Source organism: Halichoeres trimaculatus, unplaced genomic scaffold (genome assembly GCF_033239565.1).
Source record: "Halichoeres trimaculatus isolate MK-OKI-2021-1 unplaced genomic scaffold, fHalTri1.1 fHalTri1_scaffold_12, whole genome shotgun sequence".
In the NCBI taxonomy this organism is placed as follows: domain Eukaryota; kingdom Metazoa; phylum Chordata; class Actinopteri; order Labriformes; family Labridae; genus Halichoeres; species Halichoeres trimaculatus.
This window is the reverse complement of record NW_027437190.1, coordinates 10,745,102-10,768,053: the sequence shown is the minus strand read 5'-3', so window position 1 is coordinate 10,768,053 and position 22,952 is coordinate 10,745,102. Positions and strand designations below refer to the sequence as shown.

At 40.2% G+C, this 22,952-nt stretch overlaps 1 long non-coding RNA gene across 2 annotated transcripts in view; it reads right to left on the bottom strand.

Annotated features, from left to right (window-relative positions):
* The window catches only part of LOC141800215 (uncharacterized), a 77,917-nt gene that overhangs the window by 14,486 nt on the left and 40,479 nt on the right, over positions 1–22,952 (bottom strand). For both annotated transcript variants that reach the window (XR_012599306.1, XR_012599307.1), the window contains one exon: positions 3,437–3,500. This is a non-coding gene — a long non-coding RNA (uncharacterized LOC141800215). The remainder of the gene's footprint in view (positions 1–3,436; positions 3,501–22,952) is intronic.

Genomic DNA, 22,952 nt, shown 5'->3' with positions numbered 1-22,952 from the left:
ATAGTGAAACCAGGAACAGACCAGGGCCGAGCTGCCCAGTTCACTCTCACTCATAAATCTGCAGTTTCACTGTTTCTTCTTCCTACATTATTGTGCTTTCAGTAAAATGTTGCATTGTTGTTTTTCTGATGTGTTTGCACATCATAAAGCAAATAAGGAGGCTATCATGTCTTGGTGCTAAGATCTTGTTCAGTAAATAAGGATTATCTTTTGTTATAGCCTGAAAAACAACAGGGATTGACACAGATACTGTTTATTATAATCCTCCAGAAGATTTACTCTCAATGATCTTGTTTTTTCTGTCTTTCTTATCTCTTTACAAAAATATTTTTGCAGCTGCCAACATATGCCTTGATTCCGTCTGGGTCTGGTGCATGTTGTGGTGTGGTGAAACAACAAGCTGTCCTTGCTTGTCTTCTGCCGGTGCAGGCCTCAGTGGGATGGGCAGTTTGTGAAATGACAGGACATGCCAACAAATTGCATCACTTCTGCCTCTGTGGCCGAGGACAATGGGCCACCATATGCCGAAGTGGGGAAATGAATGGAGCTCATTTGTGCTGGCACCCTGAGCCCCCGCTCCCCCCGACCCTGCTGGGGCCTCCGTGGCACCGAGGCCGACACAGACAGACGAGCCCACCCTCTGCCACGCTGGCGTGCTGCTGTCCACCACAGGATACCAAAAGCCAAACTCAAACTAATACAGCACTGGGTTAGTTAGCTGGTGCATGGATGTGAATAAAAACAATAAACAAACTGAGCTTTTTGGTTACTCTTGACTGGGTTTGTGGCTGAAAAGTGTTGATATAAGTTTAAAAACTCCAGGAGTGTTCTAACTGAAGATTATCTGGTTGTTTTAAAATTTATAATACCCGATACTGAGAGCTTTGAAATCTTTAAAGCTATAAGGGAATGAAGTGACAACGTCTGGGTTTATCTGCAAAGGTAGCAGGCCGGGTGTTTGTGTTTACCCCTCTTTACTGGTGTGTACGAGTGTTTATGTGCTTGTGTATGTGTGTGTGTGTGTGTGTGTGTAGGCCTGGGATGATAGCAGATGATTAAGGAGTGGCTGCTCTGTTGACATGAGATACTAATGAGGATGAAATGAGAAGGTCAGGGCTTGTCTCCAGGAGGGGGACACCCACCCAGCCACCTCCCCCACCATCACCACCAGCACCACCACCACCACTCCCCCTCCTCTCATGTCTCTCCTTGTACCCCCCTGGTCGCCTCCTTCCTCAGGATGGACGGCTAATCCTCCTCTTAATCGGCACAGACCAGTACACACACGTGTACATACACACACCCACAAACACGCATACACTGGGGCGCCTCTGATCAGGCACTCTGCATCTTCATAATGGAGGTAATTAGCAGCTCAACGAGGCTAGCTCAGCATTATGATTAGCACCTCGTTTTTTGGACGGTACTCAAAATCTGACCAGCTTGGCCTCTGCTTACATTTTTTTTTCTCCTTTCCACTTCCAAAATAATAGATTTAAAAGTTTATTAAAGAGCTGTGCTGCCTCACGATGCTTAATCTTTTTTTTTCTTTCTTTTTTTTTTTTTTTGTCATTCACTCTCTGTTTTTAAAGACTACATGTCCCATTAGCAGACACTGGAGGGTGAGTCGTATCTAAAAACCAAAAGACCTGAAGTGTTTCGCTAAAGTGAGGAATCTAATCCAAAAGAGTCACAGTAAACTTGTTCAGTTTGTTTTAGAAAATGTCCTACTATTTACAACAATCCTTTTGGAACAGTTGGGATATAAGCATGATCTTAAAAATGTGACATCCTAAAGACAATGTTTGTTTTGATATAATTTCACACAAAAACTTTAAAAAAGGGAAAAAGGCATTTTAACTTTTACATCTTGAAACCACTTATTAAAAGAAAAAAATATGGATTGTTATTATAAAAATTATGAATTAACTTTGTCTTGAGCTGTCGTCAGTCATCACAAAAGAAATAACCAGCGGTGAACTATGGGAGGTGGGGGTGTAGTGACAGAAAGGTTGGAGTGATGTGCGTCCAGCGATGCAGCAAAGCGACCTGTGTGAGCGCAGAGCGAGCTCTTATTAATGGAGGTGTGAGGGTCTCTATCAGCACAGTGAACTGTTGACCTGACAAGAGGAAGGAAGTACTCGGCCAGCTGCACGCCATTTTTCATCTCTCTGATAGACCTCAAAAGAGCGGCGTGGCGGGGGGAGCTGGTCGGGGGAAGACGGAAGAGGGAAAGAGAGGGAGCAAGATAGAGGGAAAGAGGGCGTGTCCGATAATAAAAAGAAGTTGGCTCTCTGAAGTGTGGCGAGGTGTTGGATGGAGGCCTCCTAAGCCATGACCCCTGTGATTTTAAAGAGCTCCAAGCTCACCTCGTTAATCAAAGGCTGATGCGTATCACAGTGACACTCCCCAACACACACACACACACATATTCACACAAACCACCCAAAATCTCACCTAAGGCAGGTCTTTATGGTACTGTGTCATTTTCAGAAGCGGTTCATAGGCAGATGAGAATCATCAGGTTGTGGGGAGGAAATGAGAAAGTTATAAATTTGTGTTTCTGTTTGTTTGTGATCCATATAAGCTGGACTTATGCTTTTTTTTTAACTCAAAGTAGACATATATGCCATCATACATACGGACTTTTTTTGTGTACAAACCACTGTGTAAAGCTGTTTTCATGTGGCTCTTGGTGGTTTGGGTCAGTTTGCCACAAATAGTGTGACCCAAGTTAGAGACAGTTTTTTTAACCTCTTAAAACTTGAGCTTTTGTCTGGTGTGCATTTTTTAATTCATCTTGCTATTTGGAATAAGTAAGACCTAATTAGTATTATAACAAACTGGTCTTTGAATGGGAAGTTTGATTATCTGTGTTATGAGTTCTCTATCAGTTGTTTGTTAGTAGTGTTATAGTACTTAAGTATGTTTTTTTTTTTTTTTTCCCCACTAAAATGGGTGTTATGTTGTGATTTCACCAAAAGATGATGTGGGCAGTGTTCCTAAATGTGGCTAACCAGTTAAAGTAAAAAAAAAAAGACGTATCATGGGTCTGAGGTGCAGAAACATAATGTCCTCTTATGTGGAAGCTGGGTCTTAAGAGGATAAAACAATTCAAAAATAGAATCCATGGTGAGTTACGAAAGAAAGAAGTGAGAGTTAGGGTTACATCAGCCTTCAGAAAATCTGTACTCAAACTGATCACTATGTTGCACTGTGGGTAATGTAGTCTTCAGTTTTAGGAAAGTAGGAAAATTTCTGCATGCATGTATGCAGTCGCATTTTGGGACCATGCAAAAGTTTGAGATCTGATTTATAAAAGACAAGAAAAGCATTGCCTTTGATACTCTTATATGTAATACATGTTTCTTTAACATGTCAGTACAATTTGACTGTCAGACTTTAGGGAAACAAGTGTTTTAAGAATAGAACTCACATTCAGGTTGGATTTCCGATGTGTGGTTTCCTTTCCTCCCAGGTCCCTGATTATCCTCTTCCTCCTGTACAGAAACATGTATTCAAGCTTTCCTTAGTATTATCAAGAGAGAATACAAAATGAAATCTGCCAAAAAAAATAAAAAAAATTGAAAAACACTTAGAGAGCGCAGACCTCCACCAAGCATATTGTGATTGTCACGCAACACGTTAGTCCTACTTTAATGTTATACTCCCTTTCAGCAGACTGTCTGCTACAATTTGCTGTTAGTTGCAGGTTTGTACGATAATTTGTTTCCTGACAGTGATGAAATTTATGATGACCCAGTTCATATTTCATATTCCAGATCTTAGCATCCAGAATATTGGCAGGATCTGGATCGTACTTTTACATCTGTCAGAAATCATGGTGACCTTGTCTTTTATTGTTTTGCAAAGCAATCCAACCATTTATCGTGGAGTTATATACACATATGGTGAAAACCATCCTATCTCACAATGATAAAGAAACCTTTAAAAAATCCTGGATCTAGACAGTGATCCAGATCACCTCCAAATTTAATCACTTCTTCTTTATCCCATTTTGAACATTTCCTAAAAATTTCATCAAGATCTGTTCATTACTTTTTGAGTTATGTTCACAGACAAACAGACAATCTCTCCCAAACACATAACCTCCTTGGCGGAGGTGAGAAAAAAAACAGAGGTTCAGAAATTTTTATTCAACATCGAAACACAAAAACCTGCAGGTTAGTGCCACAACATTATGTAAATGAAACACAGATAGAGTGTGTACCAACTTCCCAAACATGCTTTGTGTTAAGTCTTACTTCAATCCAGTGTGATTGCTCTGTTTGATCAAGAGCACTAGAGAGAGCAAGGGATTGTGGGAGGGAGAGGGAGAGGAAAAATGAGCCTGCCAGTGGTTAATTGAGCATACAGATTCCTAATGTGTCAGGCGGTGGCCTCGCAGATGAGGGATGGCACTTTTTCACGATGCATCTTCCTTTGTTTCCTCTTTAAGGCTAATGAAGTCGGCCTTCCAGTCGCCACCTGGGCCAGACGCTCAGAGACACCAGAGACACTCACACGTCCTGTCCACAAAGTCTAACGGCGAGTCATCATCTTCAACAGCAACCCCGTCACCTTCGTCCCTCAGCAGGCCCAAAGACAAACACACACAATGACATGACGGCTCAAACGCAGGCATCCTCCCACATATGATTACACACACACACACATACACACACAGGGGGGTTATTAGCAGGACGTTTGTGATATACTCACACTCCAGGCTGATGTTTACAGCATATTCATTATCAAAGCCGCAGACCTGTTTATTTTTACTGTCTCAAAACAGCAAGCATCCATTATCCAAAGATTTTTTTTTGTCTTTTTTTTCCCTGCATGCCTTTAGGTCACCCACTAATGAGCTTAACACTGAGGAAACATGGAAGCGATTAGACGAGGTTTGGCTGTTTGAACAACGGGGTGATGATATTGTACCTTATGATTACACACATTTATATCAACAGAAACAAGAAAGGAAGCGAGCTAAGAGGTCTGCAGCTTTTCACAGCCAACTCTTCGACTTCACACAGGGTTGTCCTGGGTGTGTGTGCAACTAGTGAATGATGATGGCTGTGGTTTGCAGCCTACTTCTCACTCCTTCTCCTTGTTCCGCTTTAGCAAGGTTAGCCCAAAGCTCCTTCAGCGCCTCTGTCTCTTTTGCTGCAACTGCTCAGGCCAAGTAGTTGTGGTCACCCAAACATGTTCAAGGTGCTCCGTGACCATATGTTTGCTCATTGGGGAGCGGAGCAGGGAGAGGGCTGCTTTCTATGACCTTCACCCAGGTTGAGCAATGAATACTCCAGGCTCCGCTCACTTGGGTTCATGCCAGGTGAACACAGTAGTCGTGCATCCCAGACATGCAACCAGAGCCTGGTGAGCAACTGACGGCTGCAGACAAACAGGAGGTGGAGTGGGGATATTGTTAACTTCTTTGTAAGACAATCCAACTTAGAAAGAGACTTTTCATAACTCATGGAGAATGCATGGTAGAGTTTTAAAACCATTACATATATCACACACCAGTCCTCAAACGGGGGTACACGAGGGCACTTCAGAGGGTATGAAAAGCCGCGTTTCCACCAAGCAGACCAGTTCGGTGCGCATTTTGTAGCGTTGTCAATGACTTATCCAGGGACAGATCCTCAAATAACCGTGACGATATGTCCCACTTTTGGGACCCTTTCTTAGGGGTGCCAGACTAAACCGATCCACTCTCGGAAGGTGGAGCAACAACACTGCAGACCGTTGATTGGTCAAAAGAATCGTCACTTACCCCGCGACAGCGGCTGCATTTCTCTTGGTGGCACACAGTCTTCTCTGAAACAAAGCTTGATTGCACTTTGTATCAGGGCGCTAAATCACAGAGAACAAAATGCTGCATGTCTTCCATTTATGCTCTTTGTTTACTGTGTCGTGTTTTTCTTCTTCGTTGGATTTATTAGCGGGGTAAACTGTGTCACACTGCTACGGCGTCACGCTATTTTTTAACAGCTGCAGATTTCAGCATCCGGCTTACACGTCACCTACTACGAGGGGGCACAGTTTGCTGTGGAAATGCAAACGGGATCAGGCTTAACTGTACCAAACCGTTCTGAACCAAACCAGAGTGCTTGGTGGAAACCCGGCTAAAGATTCAAAAATAGATATCCCAAAAATAGCGACCAAGCAAAATTCCTTTAACACTATTTATTCAATCAATGTTTGAATCCAATTTAAGTTTAAGTCCATAACCTTAGTGTTATATCCAATAGACACTACTAGGTACATTCCAGAAAAAAAAAAAAAGATTAAGGGGGTACATCACTGAAAAAAAGTTCAAGAACCACTATATATGTATGTATATGCATGTACACCAACTCAAAGCAGCAAATGAGCATCGTGCAAATGGACTGTGTTGCTGTGAGTAGATCAGTGAGGCCACATACTATTAAAATATATGATGCATGTTTGATTGGAAAAAATAAAAAAGAAATGTTTAAACTATAACACAGATATTCTCAGATGTGTTTTCAGCATGTCTCCACAGAGTTTGTGATGAGTGGAAACAGATACTGAATCTAACTTCTTCTGATAAGCACACGCACCCTGTGCTTTCCTTTGACTATAAATCAACTTTTACTTTTGCTTTTTCTACCATAGACTTGATTCCTTCAGTCAGACTCTGTAAAGACATGTTCATTACTGCAGCAGAAATGCCCCACATTCACACTGGTAACAGTTCCTGGTTTTAGTTCCCTTTGGTTTTAAGGCTCAAGTCAGTGGTTTTACAATAAGTTGTGCTCATAATTACGATCATTTTGAAAACTTTTACTTTTGATTTTAGCACACTGCTTGGGCTAAAAATAGAGATGTTAAAATCCTGAGGTAAGCAAGATCTGTATTCAGTGAAAGTCTATCATGTTCACAAAACACTAGTCCATGAAACATTTCTCACCAAAAATGGTTTTAAAACAAACTTTCAACATATTTATAACTTTACAATAAGCCACAGGTTCCTTGCTTTTTTCCCTACATGCTAGCTCACTCATACGCTTGAAATGCACATTCATTAAACTCCATTGTTCTTCTGTCGACTGCCTCCCCATTACTTCAATTAGTTGTTTAGTTTTTACCCCCTTTAACAGCTTCTCCTTCATGAATTATACCACCTGCATGGCTGCAAAATAAGCAACAGATTAAACTTGTGCTGATAACTCAAAATGTCCACATAGTGGAGTCAACAAAGGATCTTTATGGGGGGGAAAGGGCTGAAGGAAAACGCCATTACTCTCCAGATAATTCAAACATGTGTTGGCATTTATCTTGGTGGTCCATGTCCGAACACTAATGACAAACTTTTGTTATTAGTGGACTGAATCTGAGCCAAAGGCATGCCCACCCAAAACTCTAATCCGTAAATGTCCCGCACCCTCTTACTCGGTATCAGCTAAAAATACACAACATGTAAAGGTAGTCTTTAAAATAACATAAACACAGAGTAACACAACTTATCTGACATGTTTTCTTTTCTTTTTCCCTCTCTCCATCTCTCTTTCCGCTTCCACAATCCAAATTTATTTTCGAGGGAAGATTAAATATTTCTGCTTGAGATCACCCTTTAAACTATGAAATGACTGCTGTCACTGACACACAGGACCCCCCTTGTACACACACATACACACGCATACACACACCACGCTCCCTTGATTTTGGATGGATAGATGGTTGGAAGAGGAGGAAGGTTGAGGAGGAGGAAGGGGGGAGGGGGTGGATGAAATATATAATCTCCTGAAAAGAATGAGGCCCTCTGGGATTTTCTCAAAGTGGCCCCTCTTTGCACTGGTGCTGGGGGAGAGTGGGTGAGTGCTGGTGGTGTGGGTTTGGGTGTGTGTGTGTGTGTGTGGGAGGGGGGGGCTGAAACATGGCCACTCCACACTGTAACCTGAGCCAGAAGGGGGCCAATCTGTCAAATAATTAGCTGTTGCCCAGCACAAAGGTTTTATTTGCAGGAATTTCATCGAGGCAGGATTGAATAATATGTCTGTGTATTGTGTGGGGTCATGGGAACATCATCTCTTACTGGTGGGCCATAAAAGACGGCTAAATGATAATGAGAAAAGGCTCTGGTAATTCAATTCCTCAAGCGTTGGTTTCTGTCTCGCTCTTCATCCAATCTCCCTCCTCCTCCTCCTCATCTTCCAGCTGTCCCACTGTCTCTGTTTATCTAAGTAGGAACTTCATGTTGATGTTAATGTGGATTTTTTTATACTGTGCAGGAAAACTTACATGGGATTGTAAAGTGCAAAAGTACAGAAAAGTTTCTAACTTATGGAAAAATAAGTTTAAATGTATCAAGTTTAAAAAGTTAAAAAAGAAAAAGTGTTTTTTATAGTTTATGTCAAAGAATTTGTTCATGCTCCATTGATATCTTGCAGTTGTATTGATTGCTAAAAGATAAATGAATAGATTATCAGTAGAATATGCTTCCTCCTCCCAAAGCCACTGGCTCAGTTGTCTTTTTGCACATTGACCTCTGACCTCTGAAGGCAGCCAACCAGGAAGTAGATAGTGTTAAAAGGGATTGATTGGTTTGTGGTCCATAGATGATTGTTTATATCATTCCATACTGGAGGTTTGACCTCTGGTGACCCCAGTAAGGACCAATCCACTGAGAGCCATGACCTGCATCCATTTGCAACAGCGCTAATTAGCTCTGACGGGCCTGGGTTTGCATCAGGGTTGTAAAGCGAAGCCCTGCAGTGCCCTGATTGAAGAAAGACGCGGCCCGGCTACTCCACTTCATGCCTACCATTCCCCCCCCACACACAAATGTCAAACACATTAAACTTAATGTAGCAGCAAATCTTACTCAATTATTTGTATGTTGTTGAGGTGTACGTGTGCGTGTGTGTGTTTATGTGTGTCTGCTGGGCCTAAATGGTGTTCATATGTCAGTGTATGTTCAGCTGTCTGAGCACACTCAAGCATGCTGGTGTTTACATGTGAGAGGGGGTGAAGGGAGTTTGTCCATGTGGGATGAGGTTACACATCCTGCAACACATTGCAGTGGGATGAGGAAACTTGCTTTTAAGTAAAATAATTGGATTATTGCATCCTGCGATCTCGCTAATTATAATGAAAGCAAGCTTACAATTTTCCAATTATTATTCTATGCCGATTCTGTTCCTCTCTAATAAAGAAGAGCACTGATGCAAAACAAAATGCCAGGACTCGATTTCCTGCCTGTGCCTTAGAGCTATTCAGAGATGAGGGACATACACGCCCCCCAAATATCACCCCAACACCCCATGTACAAAACATGTGGCTGCAGGACATAGACAGGACCCAATGAGAAAAAGAAGACTCTTTTCATGCACACAGCTATTTTCTGTATCTAAAAACAAGTAGCATTACGAATAAGTTAATCAGATGCATCATAAAACTCCTGAAGTTTATGCATGTATTTTAAAGCTGTTTTATCCTGCACTGCGTCTTTCCAGACATCAAACTGACATGAGTCACTCATGTCCTGACCAATCATTGTTTTCAATCTCCTCCCCTCACAGTATCTTTCACTCTCACCCTGCTCCTCCTCCTTCACAGCTACACACAAACACACACTCACACACGACTGCACACACCCTCTCAGTATCAGTCACTCATACCTCTTTCCTCCCCGCCTGTCGGTCATTCACCAAATTCCCCGGATCACAGTACATCTGACAGTATTTCATCTTGGATTTGAGGATAAGTGAGAGGATTTCAGTTCAAGCTCAGAGCTTAGCATGAAAGCGCCGCTCAGTGTGAAGAGCTAAGGGGTTACATGATGCAGGATCCCCCACACCTTCCCTCTCCCCAACCTTTTTTTTTCCTCTCTGTCCTACGCTGCTTCACTGTCTCTCCCTCTTTGCTGCGTTTTGTTGATTTAGCTGTGAGTGGCTGCCTGACACAACACTGGCTAACTCCTCAAGGAGCTAAATACAGCTAACCCCGCTGCACAGTTATTCTATCAGTGGACTCCGAGGGGAACACATAAAGGATGTATTTTAATTAAGCTGGACCCAGGGGCTTCAGTATTACTATAACCACATGGAGGTGGAGACAGGGAGATGAGGACGAAGAAAAATTGTGATGTTTGAAGCAACACTGTGTGAGGAGCTTTCACTGTGAGAATGATCTTTTGGCAGAGTAAAGTTGGCTAACTCTTCAATAAAGCATATCGCACATCAGAGTGGGAAAGCTAAATTTTACCAAACTAATTTAATTTTCATGAGAATCCAAATTTCCTGCAGCTAGTTTTATTCACTGTTATACCAATTAAAAATCCTGCAGGGATTTGACGAATATGCAGCTTTAATATAGATTATTTCTATTTGAAAATCCTGCAATTTGAAGGTTTAACGTCAAAAACAATTTAACAATTAAAAAAAAAAGCATTTTAGATTAACTAATTAATGAGACTAAAGAATATTAGTAATTATGTTATTTGGGCCAGCACACTCTGTAAAGTTGTTTTAGAACATATTTTAGCCACAACAACAAAAACAGACTAGAAACTATATACTTATGAGTCCTTGTATATTGATAGTTATCTCTCAAGAAGCAATATCTTGACTTGTGGTTGAGTAAAAGTGTTGTCAGAGAGATAAACATTAAAAACAGTTTGATTTCTCTTCAGTGAGACAGTCCCACTGAAGGCATGGACTCTGGGATTTAACATGACACATACGAATCAAACAGATTACCCTACAAGACATCCAACAGCTATCATCATTTCCTCGTGATTACTTATAATTTAGAAAATTATGAAAGGAGCATAATCAAATTGTTTACTGTGATGCTTTCAAATGTCTGTGCTGTGTTTTATTTTGTGTGGGAGGACTGAGAGTGAATTGATTCGGCCTGCTAGAGTGCGCAGCAGCTTTTGCTGCAGCATACATGTCAAACAGACTCTAATCACAGGTGAAGGGTTAGAGTGCCCCCCCTGCACACACACGCACGCACACACAAATATGTGAAGCATAGGTTAACCCTGGAAATAAAGAAATAAAGGCATTGCATGGAGAACCTGAGGAGAATCTTGAATGCCAGTTGCCGGTAGGAAAGATGGATTGCCTGAATTCTCCACCAATCACCAAACAACACATTGGCTGCAGCATTGATTGATGAAGTATTTAAGTCGTCAATCTCACATCACCTGCTTTTCTCCCCCTCAAACACCCCCCCAACAAAATGGCTGCAGAAAAGCTATGCTGTGTCTGCAGATCAGATGAACCCTGACCAATAGAGAAGTCTAGCTTTAGAGATAAAAACAAAAATAAAAAAAACTCTCTGAGATAAAGCTTAGTATTGGCATAAAAATGAGATTAAAAACATGCAAATTCTTTAGCTTTTTTATAAGCATATTGATCTGTATGAATGTGAAGAGTTGTTCTCCAGTCATGGTTTCCACTAAAGAACATTTAATTTATGCTTATCTCCACCTTACTTATAACAGCAGCCATCAAATCTGGACATTATGCCTCCAACGCCGCCCTAACACCCTGTAATAAGTCTCAGTATACACGACCCAAACCAATAGTATTGATTACAAATCATGATTAACAATAATCATATTGATAAAAATGGAACATTAGCCCTCACCTTTGACCTTATTTGCAGACCTCTTTGTACTCTATGATGTATTCAATATCATAATCATGCTTGAGTACACTTGGTTTGAAAAAAAAGGGGGAGAAATCAATGCGAGCGCTCTCATAAGCAAAGAGAAAACATCACACCTGCAGATATTGTGTTGATGGTGCATCGGAGAGCAAACACAGAGCTGCTGTCTCCTCCCAGTTATGCTGAAGAGGCCATTGATCCACCGGTTAACCTATTCTCCTGCATCAGTACAGCAGCAAACCCTCAGAGGAAAGCAACCCCCCCTTTTACACACACACACACACGCAGACACACACATCTCCACCCTTGCCATTGCTTCCCTCCACTAATATGATACCCCCTGAAGGTTCTCCACAGACCTCATTTCTAATCAATGCATGTGGTTGGTGGGATCATCCTGTCTCTGCAAATTAATGACTTCACTTTTTTCTGTGGTTTCATTCCATTGATTTGTTTTATTAGCCCATTGATCTCCATGCACACTCACCCCCTCCCCACCTTACCTCCTCAACTCACCCTCTACCTCACCCAGGTCAGTGCTTTCTCCTCGCTTATCGATATGAACGCTGACGGCACCAGTCCAGAAGCTAGTTCCTCTGTCATCAACAGATGAGTCTAGAATGGTGATTCCTGATTGGATGAGGATTTTTCTTTTCTTTTCTTTTCTTGGAATTTTCTGATTTGAACCCAAAACAGAGCTTTTGTATGAGACAAACTCCTGCTTAGAAAACCAAACCCTTTCCCAAAATATGAATATCCAGGTTAAATGAATGTGGTTTTCTTTCTTTAACACAACTGTCATGGTCTAAATCACTTAGACGTCCATCTGGTCAGGGCTCGGTGGTCTTATTAACAGCCATATCTAACTCTCTCCCCCCATAATTCCCTTTGAGATCCGAACAAAAGGATAGGAAGTGCTTTACTCCGACAAGTCAGACTTCACTTCACCGGAGGAATTACAGCTTTTCATTTTCTGTCACTGGAGCGTTTTAGTGAGGTGCCCCACTAGCATAACTATGTTCTTTCTCTCTTGTTTTATGACCGCAGCCATGCACAAAGAGTTGATTCACAGTAATTACATGTGAAAACACAAATGCTGATGTGTATATGTGAAGTTTAGAGAACACTTGCTGAGAGATAGACGCCAAAGCACACACAGAAGATATTGTGATGCTGAAAGAAATATGTGGAAGGAGCCATTTGCACCAGACACTAAGACATACCTCATGGTGTAAAGAAAGGAAAATACTCAAAAAGCAGAACTTGTATGTGTGTTTGTTCATGTTCAGCGCTTGTTTGAGTGCCTCAACATTAAGATATACACAGTTAATGGACGGTGGCAGAGTCATACATTGTCCTTTGGATTTATTGCTGATTCTCATGGAGCACAACAAGGTCTTAAACTAAGGAATCCCCTGCTATAAGCAATAATTCACACACAATTGAATCAAGAAGTAGATCTGAAGTGACCCCCAAGTTTTTGGACACTGGAACTACAAACACTACATCAACTCTGTAACACACACTTAAGCTAAATGATAGTGCATTCCTTTAAGATATGACCAAATCCTGTCAATTTCCATGTTCAAAGATGAGAGCGACTGGCTATCAACTCTTGCATTCCCTCGCCAAGCTGCATGTTTATCCAGCTTGTGGGAATTCCTGTTCCTCAGGATGGATCTGGAGCCGTCACGATTGGGGATGTTCCCGTCCCACCCTGCTGGACTTTTTCAAGGAAATCACTTCCCACACGGCGAGATGATTAGTCACTTTCCTTCTCCTCAGACATTACACTACTGACCTGGCAGTAAGAGACAAAGCTTGTGTGTTTATATTTAGAAATAACAGACTTATGATCGTCACCAAGCTGTGCACAGAACTGTATTTATATTGAAGCCATCAGGCAGGGGGAAGATGATTTCCTCTTTTTTGAATAGGCACTTTATTCTTTAGTGCCAAAAGTTAAGTATACATAAAAGAAGATCTATTTAGTCTGCAGAGAGAGTTGTAAAATGTATTTAGAGGCGTGGGATGGGGCTTCCCAAAGTATAAAGAATACACATGATGTCATTGAGGCTATCTGGGGCTTAAAAGCTGTGGCCTGTTGCATCAGCATTGTATATGTTGAACTGCAGAGACAAGCCCTGACCATACATTTAAACATGTGTTTGTAACTGTAGTTGTTTCATTGCTTGGTCTAGACTGAAAGTTCTTCTCCACTAGTAGAGCGTAACGCCCAACACGAACAAAAACTGGAAAAAAATGACTTTTTCGCTCCATTTAGCCAGTCAGTGAAAAGCTTTATTTTTTTGTGTGAGCTGGCTATTATGACTCATTGTGCCAGATAAGACAAATGGCTGAAAATAACAGCTGTTAACTGTCATCCATCATCTAACAGTGATGTAAAGGTGTGTAAAATGTGACAAAGCATTATGTTAAAGTGATAATCTGCAGCTAGTGTAAAACAACAGCAGCCACAGTGAACGGCCAAATCAGCAACTTTAACACAAGTCATTTATTCTAAGTCTTTTTAAACAATGTGCCATCACAACTGATATCTCGACCCAAGAACAATAACTTATCTAGGGATGGGTACTTTTTACATTTGAAACAATATAGTAACGATGTCCGGGGTCCGCAGATAGGTATTGGTACTCAACAGTACCAATTTTCATTACTTTTGCGTTAATGTGGTATTGAATGCTAATTTGTTTAAAGATAAAAGTTTTTCAGTATAACATATTTAGTTCTCAGTATATAACCTTGCAATGCTGTGTTCATGTCCAGCATGAAAAATCATCTACTCTTCCACTCCCTCACAGTCACAAGGATGGGTTTAGGTATTTGTACATGGTACCGTTTGATTTTAAGTGAATCATTACTTGGTACTACAGATAGAATTTGGTCAGTACCTATAAAAGTACCTACATCTTAGGGATACTACCCATGCCTCAACATAACAATACCCATGCCTCAACATAACAACCAACATATAGTATATTTGACTCTATATGAAAAACCCGGTAAAAACAATTATCATCAAAATATAGTGAGGTACAACAATGCATGAAAAAATGAAGAACTCTTAGTTTATTTTTCTATATATGTCTCATGAAACAAAGACAAAATAAACAAATAAATAAAAGGGTATTGTGAGCAGACCCGTAAGTAAGGCTCTATAACATAAGTAAAAAAATCAGGGAGTTTCTAAAACTTTATCATAGGTCTACCTATTCTTCGGACATGTGAGGGTTGTCCAGTGAAAGCTGTGACAATAATTTTAATTTAATCAATAGAAAATAATGATACTAAAATCTTTAACCTAATTCTCACTAACATCAGGTGAAAATCCCCTGAACACGGGCCTTTAGAAAAAATAAAAAATAAAATAGGGACAGGAGCAGGAACCACCAATGACATCAGTGAGCAGCGTGAAGCTAACCAAGGACCCACGCAACTCAGAGAGCAGCAACACAATGAAAATCACATGACCACAACCATGGGGGTGAAAATCACCCAACATTAGTGCTCCAGGGTTAAGGCAGACTTTATGCCAAGAGTAGCATCTAGTTGGAGCTGTCTCAGCTGCCGCAAACCCTAAAATGTCAGTAGTGTGTAAACTTTGTATGAAATCATGGATAACTCAAACTAGGCTACATAAAAGATTTATTAAGAATGGTGCGTAATAAGACATTGGCATTATGGTTAGTGTAGGTTTTAGCCATTTATCTGCAAAATCACTTTATCTTGGGCCTAAAATTCAGTCCGTGCTGCTTTCTTTTCGACCTTTTAAAAACTATTCTTTTGCAAGTCCACTTTTTCTTGTGGCCGATTTCCTTTTTAGGTTGTAACCACAGCGACTGCACATGTTGATTTGGCACAGTTTTCATGTTCGGTCCCCCCCCCCCCCCCCCCCCCCCATTTACTAAGGATTGGCTTTAACACTAAAACACTAACATTGCCACGTTGTCACCAACTTAATTTTTCAACTGTCAATTCTTTATATTCATTGTGTGGCAAAAAAGAAGCCTGCTTACCTCAACAGACCACTGACTTCTATCATCTTGGTACTATCATATGTATTTTATATCGGAAATTAAATAGTCAAATATTTACATTTAGGATTAAAAGTGTTAAAAGTGGTCTATTGCTCAGCACATAAACAGGTAGATAAGTCAGGTTTAGGTGGGTTTAGCCACTGCTGCACCCGTACACGTCTCTGCCATCTTTACATAAATCCTTTCAGGGCTTCTGGCAGCAGTTTCCTGCTCTTTCATCTGGCTCCCTTGTGGTAGGACTATTAGCCCGGCCTGTATACCTGCAAGTGTTTGGGAGGCAGCTGGTTCTGGACGCTCAGTGCCTGCGCAGGCCCAGGGGCTGCTGGGACCTGGGAACGCTGGCACCAAATACCAATGGGTAATTAGACCTTCATTCAAGAGCAAATGTGGCAAGCATTAGACACAAGGCTCTTTCCGGTTCAATTCATATCTCCATCCTGCCTTCCTTCCCCTCCTAGCTCCATCTTCACCATTTCCTCTTTTTCTTTTTTCCAGACTACGAGGGACAATCCCTTATCTTAGGCCTGTGTCTTTAAGACAGGGGTGTTGAATATCTGAGAAAAAATGCAGCAACTTAGTAAAGAGAAAAAAAAAACTCTTTTCTGTCAGAAAAAAATGAATCAAATTCTTTTAAACAGAGATGTTTTAGAGAGTGGGATCATTAAAACCAGTTTTATTGGAGCCTTTTAGTTTTGATTCACTATTTAAAATGCTTCTTTTAAATAGATATGAAATCTGAGCTCTTATTTATTTTTTCCAAACAGCAACACTGTGCTCAGAAATGGAAACTGAAATTCGCTATCAAAGACATAAGTACCATCATCTAATTCACTACACACACACACACTGAGCTCAAGTGCAGAATAATAGCCTCCCCACTTCAAAAAAAACATCCATGAAAAATGTTATAATGTTCAGTTCTCAGCACAGTGTCAGGTACATGAGTGTCTAGACATGATCTGAATACATTTTTAAGGCTGAGCTGATCTCATGCATTGTGCCACTTTGTTTCTGTGTGTTGTGAGAAACATGACAGCGGCTGTTTCTCATGTAAGAGGAAAACTATGAGAGGCCCCTTCTAGTTTTGTGGTGAAAGGTGACATAACCCATAATTCCACTCAAACCACAATGTGCTTTTATCAGATGTTCCTCTCTGATTCGGCAAGCGCAGTTCACATGACACAAGGAAGCCAGCACTGACAAAGGACTGAATGGCTGTAAATGGACTCAAGTCTGCGGCATCAAAGAGTTTGGATTTAAATATACGAAATAGACAGGAGAACAAATATTACATTTTGACTTGATAGAAAATTCACTTGTGCTTATTTTGTTGCTCCTGAAGGCTAGTGATAATGTTCCCTACTGTGCAACAAGCTTCCTGTGCATGAGCTGCAGAAAGTACATAAACAAAAATTGAACTATAGTTTTATCCTCAGCAGTTAAACAGGTGGGTCTTCATCTCAGCTGTGATGAAGAATGAGTTATTTTTCTGATCATCTTAGAGCAAAAGAAAGAAGTCTATGTTTCTGTAGCCGAGCTGGCTAGCTGGTTAGCGGGTTAGCTTGCTAGCTTTAAATGTGCTAGCAAGTGCACTGAGCTTCATGTGACATCAAGTAGGTGATAAATTGAGTTTTGGGCATGCAAGGTCTCTAGTTGTGGATAAATAGAGCTAAAAGGTAGTTTGATATGATCATCTCATGTTTTTTTTTTTTTTGTTTTATACTTGTTAACGTGCACACTATGTATGTAGCTATCCAGACAAGCATTCAGCTTTGGTGCAAAATATTAAATCCCATCTTTAGAGCCCCTTTTTCACAGGTAAGGGTGGCTTAAATAGTTTGACAGGCTCCTCACTGATGTGTGGTGAATGGAACCAGAGTACTGAAGAGACGCTGCTTTTAGTGGTCAGGGAAAAACATAGGGTCCAAATTAGCATAAACAGGAACACAAAAGAAAAGAGGGGAGAGGAACTAAACACAAAATAGTGTTGTCAACAGGACCCCCTGGAGAGGAATTTCAATTTCATATATCTAATTATCCCTGTCAGATGGAGAGAAGTGACAAAAAGCTGCCTTTGTTCTCCCTCTTTATCTCCCGCATCTCTCTCAATTAATTTCAGCATACGAATATGACTAATTGTCTCTCTGCAGCTTTCCAGCCACATAAATACTAATTTCAGCCCATGTTGGACAGGGGGTGGGATGTTCACACATCAATTTATGATATTTGAACACAATGGATTGCGCATAATTCAGGTGATCACGTTAGCAGGCCGATGCAACCTCTCTGTAGGCATCACCCTCTGCCTCACAGTCTTGTAGCCGGAGAGAAACAATATGCTTCCCCGCTTTTGTAAACGAGAGCGCCGTGTCTGTCGTTTCTGTCATTGCTGTTGTTTCTTTGTCTAGAGTGATGATATTAGCATCATAATCAGACTGAAAGACAGAGGCAGCGGTGATGACTGATTTATGCATGGTTTGAAGGAGAGATACCAACAAAACCAGTCTGTATCCCCCCCTGCATTTCACTCAGATATGCGCATGTTTAAGTTTATAATTTCAGTCATTTGCTAACTCACTTCAACTCAAAATCTCACTTCTAAACAAACACCAACTGAGCAATAAAACTTTACAGACAAACTGAAACAGACCGTCAGATTCCTTAAACACAGTACTTCCCTATAAGACCTTAGAATATTACAGAGGTGGAAAGTAAATCTTATTTTAACAATCAATGAAGTAGAATTAAGTGATAACACTTAATACCTTTTTGGAACCATGACTTAATTACATGACATGACACAGACCCCGTTTACACGACAACGTTTCACCTGAGAACCTTAAAACACAGTAAAAAAAAATTGCGTTTACACAGAAATGCCTAGGGACTGAAAACGCTGTAGTAAGCATGCCAGGCCTGCAGGTGGTACCATAACTATCTTGTCCAGAAGCAGCTTTTGAGAGATCTCCACCAAAGTAGAGTTGAGCCAATCATCTGGTGTATCGGCAAATACTAAGTGCAAAAGTGGAGCAACAGATGCACATTTTATTGAAGGACAGTCAGTAGATTCAGCAGATTGAGCAGCAGAAGCACAACACGGAAGTTTGCGACAATCACAACAACGGTACTATTGTCTTGTTGTATGCGCTTGCGCGAAGCGGAATGTGATGTCAGCGTTTCCACTGAAAATGCCAGGTTACTGTTTACATGGCAACGGTGTCGGCAGTGCTTCAGAAAAATCCCAGGTCTTCTGAAACGTCGTTCCCATCTAAATGCGAGGCTGAAATGCAACCAAAATTTTTGCGTTTTGCCCTAAAACTGTTGTCGTGTAAACGGTCCCAAAGGATGATATTCTGAGACAACTAAACCAACTTAAATCTTTATTGCAAAATGATGTCAAAATGTCTTCTATAAAAAAATATATTCTAACATTTAGATTTTGGGACAAAATCATAGATTGTATTATTAAAGAATGTAGTCTTATCCGTCCATTTCTGAAACAGACTTTTGAAGCAAATTGACTATTGTGGCCATGTTGGAAGTGATGGAAGTTCTGTGTACAACCATAGGGCTCACGTCAGTACACATGAGTTGAGCTGTGCATCTGATTAGGCAAGCTCACGATCTTACTATTCTCTGAACTACCAAATTAGAAAAAAATTCACCCCCAGTACAATGCGTGTGGATAGTACAACTAGTGATTCAGACAGGATATTTTTTTAACCAGGCTATAAATAGGTTAATTTCTGTTTCGAAACCTTTTTTTTTTTTTTTTTTTTTTTTTTTTTTTTTTTGGGGGGGGGGGGGGGGGGGGGGGGGGGGGGGGGGGGCTTGGTGTGTATGTGACTTCCAGTACTTCCAGAGCCAGCCTCAAGCGAGCACTGAAGAATCAGCAGATTTCAGCACTTCAGCATGGCCTCATATTTTTACACTGGAGGTTTGACACTTAAAGATAAATTCAAAAGTTTTATGGGAGTATGACAAAGTGTTTTATATGGGTTACACTGTGACCAGAATGGTCAAACATACTTTCGTCATAATGATACAATTTTATATTTCCTAAATGTTTGGTAACTTTACATAGCATGTTCTTTCATTTAGAGACAGAATAAATACTTTTAGTGTTTTACTGAGGTAAATACTCAAATACATGCATTTGTAGAATGCTTTCATACTTCTGTACAGGGACTTGAGTGGCATCCATTACATAAACGCAAATCAAAAAGGAGGAAACAGTTAAAATCTAACTTTGCCTAAAACATAACTACAAGGCGAAGTTGTTCTGATCAGATAATGTGGATAAAATTACATTATGAAATGTAAAATATATACAGCTATACCTTATCATTTAAAAGGCATCTGATCTACCAAAGGTCTTTCTTAAAACATTACTTTTCTTGAATTTTGCTTTCCGACTTCCTCCTCAGTAGCTTACAGTCTGTGCGCTGTGCTGAAAAGTGTCTGTTTTCTTTTTTTTTTCTTTTCTTTTCTTTTTTTTTTTTTTACTATTTGAGTCTAAATGCAATGAGAGAAACTCACTCTCAGCCTCCTAATCAAATTGAGTGTTTTTATCCTTCATACAAATTGCTTTACCATAAGAGTAATGCACACAATTTAACTCACATCACAAGGTTTGTGACTCTGACAATGATTGTATAACTAATTGGTGTCCTATTCACTCAAAGAGACCTTGTCTTTTCCTGCGTCTCAAAAAAAAAAGAAAAAAAAAAAAAGGAAGGCCAAAAATATGCACTCTCGCTAAAAAGATGTTTCATCACTTATTGACACTGGCATAAAAAGCCCTTGAAGCACAGTGCTAAAGTGGTAGCATTTTTCAATCAATCAAATCCTTCTCAAAAAACAATCAGCAAAACCTCAACGTAATGAGCCAAACATCTCAAACTCGTCCAAACAAAGCTGCAGTCGAGCCGTAGCACTCCAAGCATACAACACACTCCAAGCATACAACACACTCACTCATTCACTCACAGAGAGAGGAGGGGGAGGGGCTAGGGGTGGGGAGGAGGGTACTGCAGCATTTCATTAGACACATTCCTTCTCTGTGGACTCCTGACTAGTTGCTATGTCATTTTAGCCGACTACCTTTCACAGACGTCTATCCTTCTCATGCTTTGTCTGTTGATTTTTTAATTTTAAAAAAAAGTGTTAATGACTTTATGTATTAATCAAATCTATCTGTCTATCTGTCTATCTATCTATCTATCTATCTATCTATCTATCTATCTATCTATCTATCTATCTATCTATCCAAAACACTTGTCTATAAACTAATTTTCTCGGAAGATTAGCCAAAGCTAAGCTAATTACTTTATTGGCTAAAGCTATAGGCTAACATGGTGGGTTTTAAATGGATTTTTAGAGTGACCTAAAATGATCCTGTGGTACACTTCTTTAAGTACTCGCAGCATGACAACTTGGTTGATAATCAGAAGAGCTTGTTCCATTCTTTTAAAACAACAACAGCCTTGGTAACATCATTAGCCTAATTCCCACCAAGCAGACCAATATGGATCAGTACAGTTTGGTATAGGTTGGCTTGGTAAAGCCTTGATCCTATTAACGTTTCCACAGCCGACTTTGCCCCCTCTTGGTGGGTGCAATCAAGGTAAGTGACGATTCTTTCAACCAATCAACAGGCTGTAATGTTGTAGCCCCACCTTCTGGGGTCGGATTGGTTTAGTCTGGCACCCCAACAGAGGGGTACCAAAAAGTGGGACAGCTCATCTGGGTAATTTGGGGACCTGTCCCGGGATAAGTCGATGGAAACACCACACAATGCATGCCAAACTGAACCGCTTGGTGGAAATGTGACTATTGATTCACTTATTTACAGACATATTTGTTTTCCACCATGATGCATTGCTTTGGTATTGCTGTTGATTAAGGCTGTATTCACACCAGAAAAGTCCTTTGGTCCACTTGTTTGGTCCAGACCAAAAGCGGACTTTATTTTTTTTGTTCGGTGCAGTTCGTATTCAGATTGTACTTTTTGCAAGTGGACTATATTCTGTAAACACATCCACGTATGTGACGATCGGTGCTCTCATTGGACAGCGCTGACAAAGGGCGGCACACAGAATACAGATCCGGAAATGAAGGTAAACCTATGTGTTTGTGCTCTTATTAGAGCTGCAAAATCATTTTCAGTTTCAAGAGCAGCTCCTTCAAAGCAGCTTAACAACTCTCCGTTTTAAATTTTGCAACAGTGAAGACAAATGCGTGCAGCAAGGAGACGCTATGCTCTGCGTGTCCTGACCCACAACATGCTAGCAACAGCGTGGCTAAACAGAAGATGGAGGATCAGGTATGAACCAAAGACGGTTAGGTTACGGTGGCTTTATAGGTCAAACAGTTGCATGTATACATTTCAACCCTGGGGTCTTATTTAAGACCATAACCAGACTTTATTATTATTATTATTATTTTTTTTTTTTTTAACTTTTGTAACTTGTTTAAATTTCAATTTGCTTTGTTTCTTTCCTTTTTTTGGTTTGTTTTTTTTTTCTCTTTTTTTCTGAGTTTTTTTTTTTTTTTTACTTTTGTAAAACGTTTTAATTTCGCTTTTTCTTTCTTTCTTTCTTTCTTTCTTTCTTTCTTTCTTTTTCTTCTTTTGTTTTTTTTTTACATTTATGCAGTATAGTTTCTTGTTCAGTAAAGGGTTAAAAGGCACTGTGAGAAGTTTCCATTCTGGTGACCCCTGTGGACAATTTAGTAGTGTTTCTCTAGGATGAAGACTCCATTCCCCGCAAGCAGATTTTGCAGTTATTTTGGAAGCAAATGAATAAAAAAAACAGATTTTTTTTTAAAACTTCTTTTCATTCTTCAAGACAATTTTACAGGACGCAGAGTAATAAAGAAATTAAGTAGCTTATAGACATAAAAAACATATTAACTGTAACATAACAACACCAAACTTAGAAAATACTTATTTATTACTGTTAGTTTACAAAATAAACGTGCAGCTATAATTTCCTGTTTTAGCAGGATTAGTCTAACAACATCTTTTGACCGATAAGATCACATCTTAAGTATTCATCTATTTGTGATAAATATCTGTGGAGCCAAAGCTGAGCTTTGTCAAACAGTCATACAGTATCAACACCTGTTCTTTTGACCAGATGATGGCAGATTCAGATTGTCTTGGTGAAACAGGCTCAACAAAAAGCAGCCTGTCACTCAAATCCTTCTGTGAAAATTTGAAAGGAAACTTTCCATACTAACTTT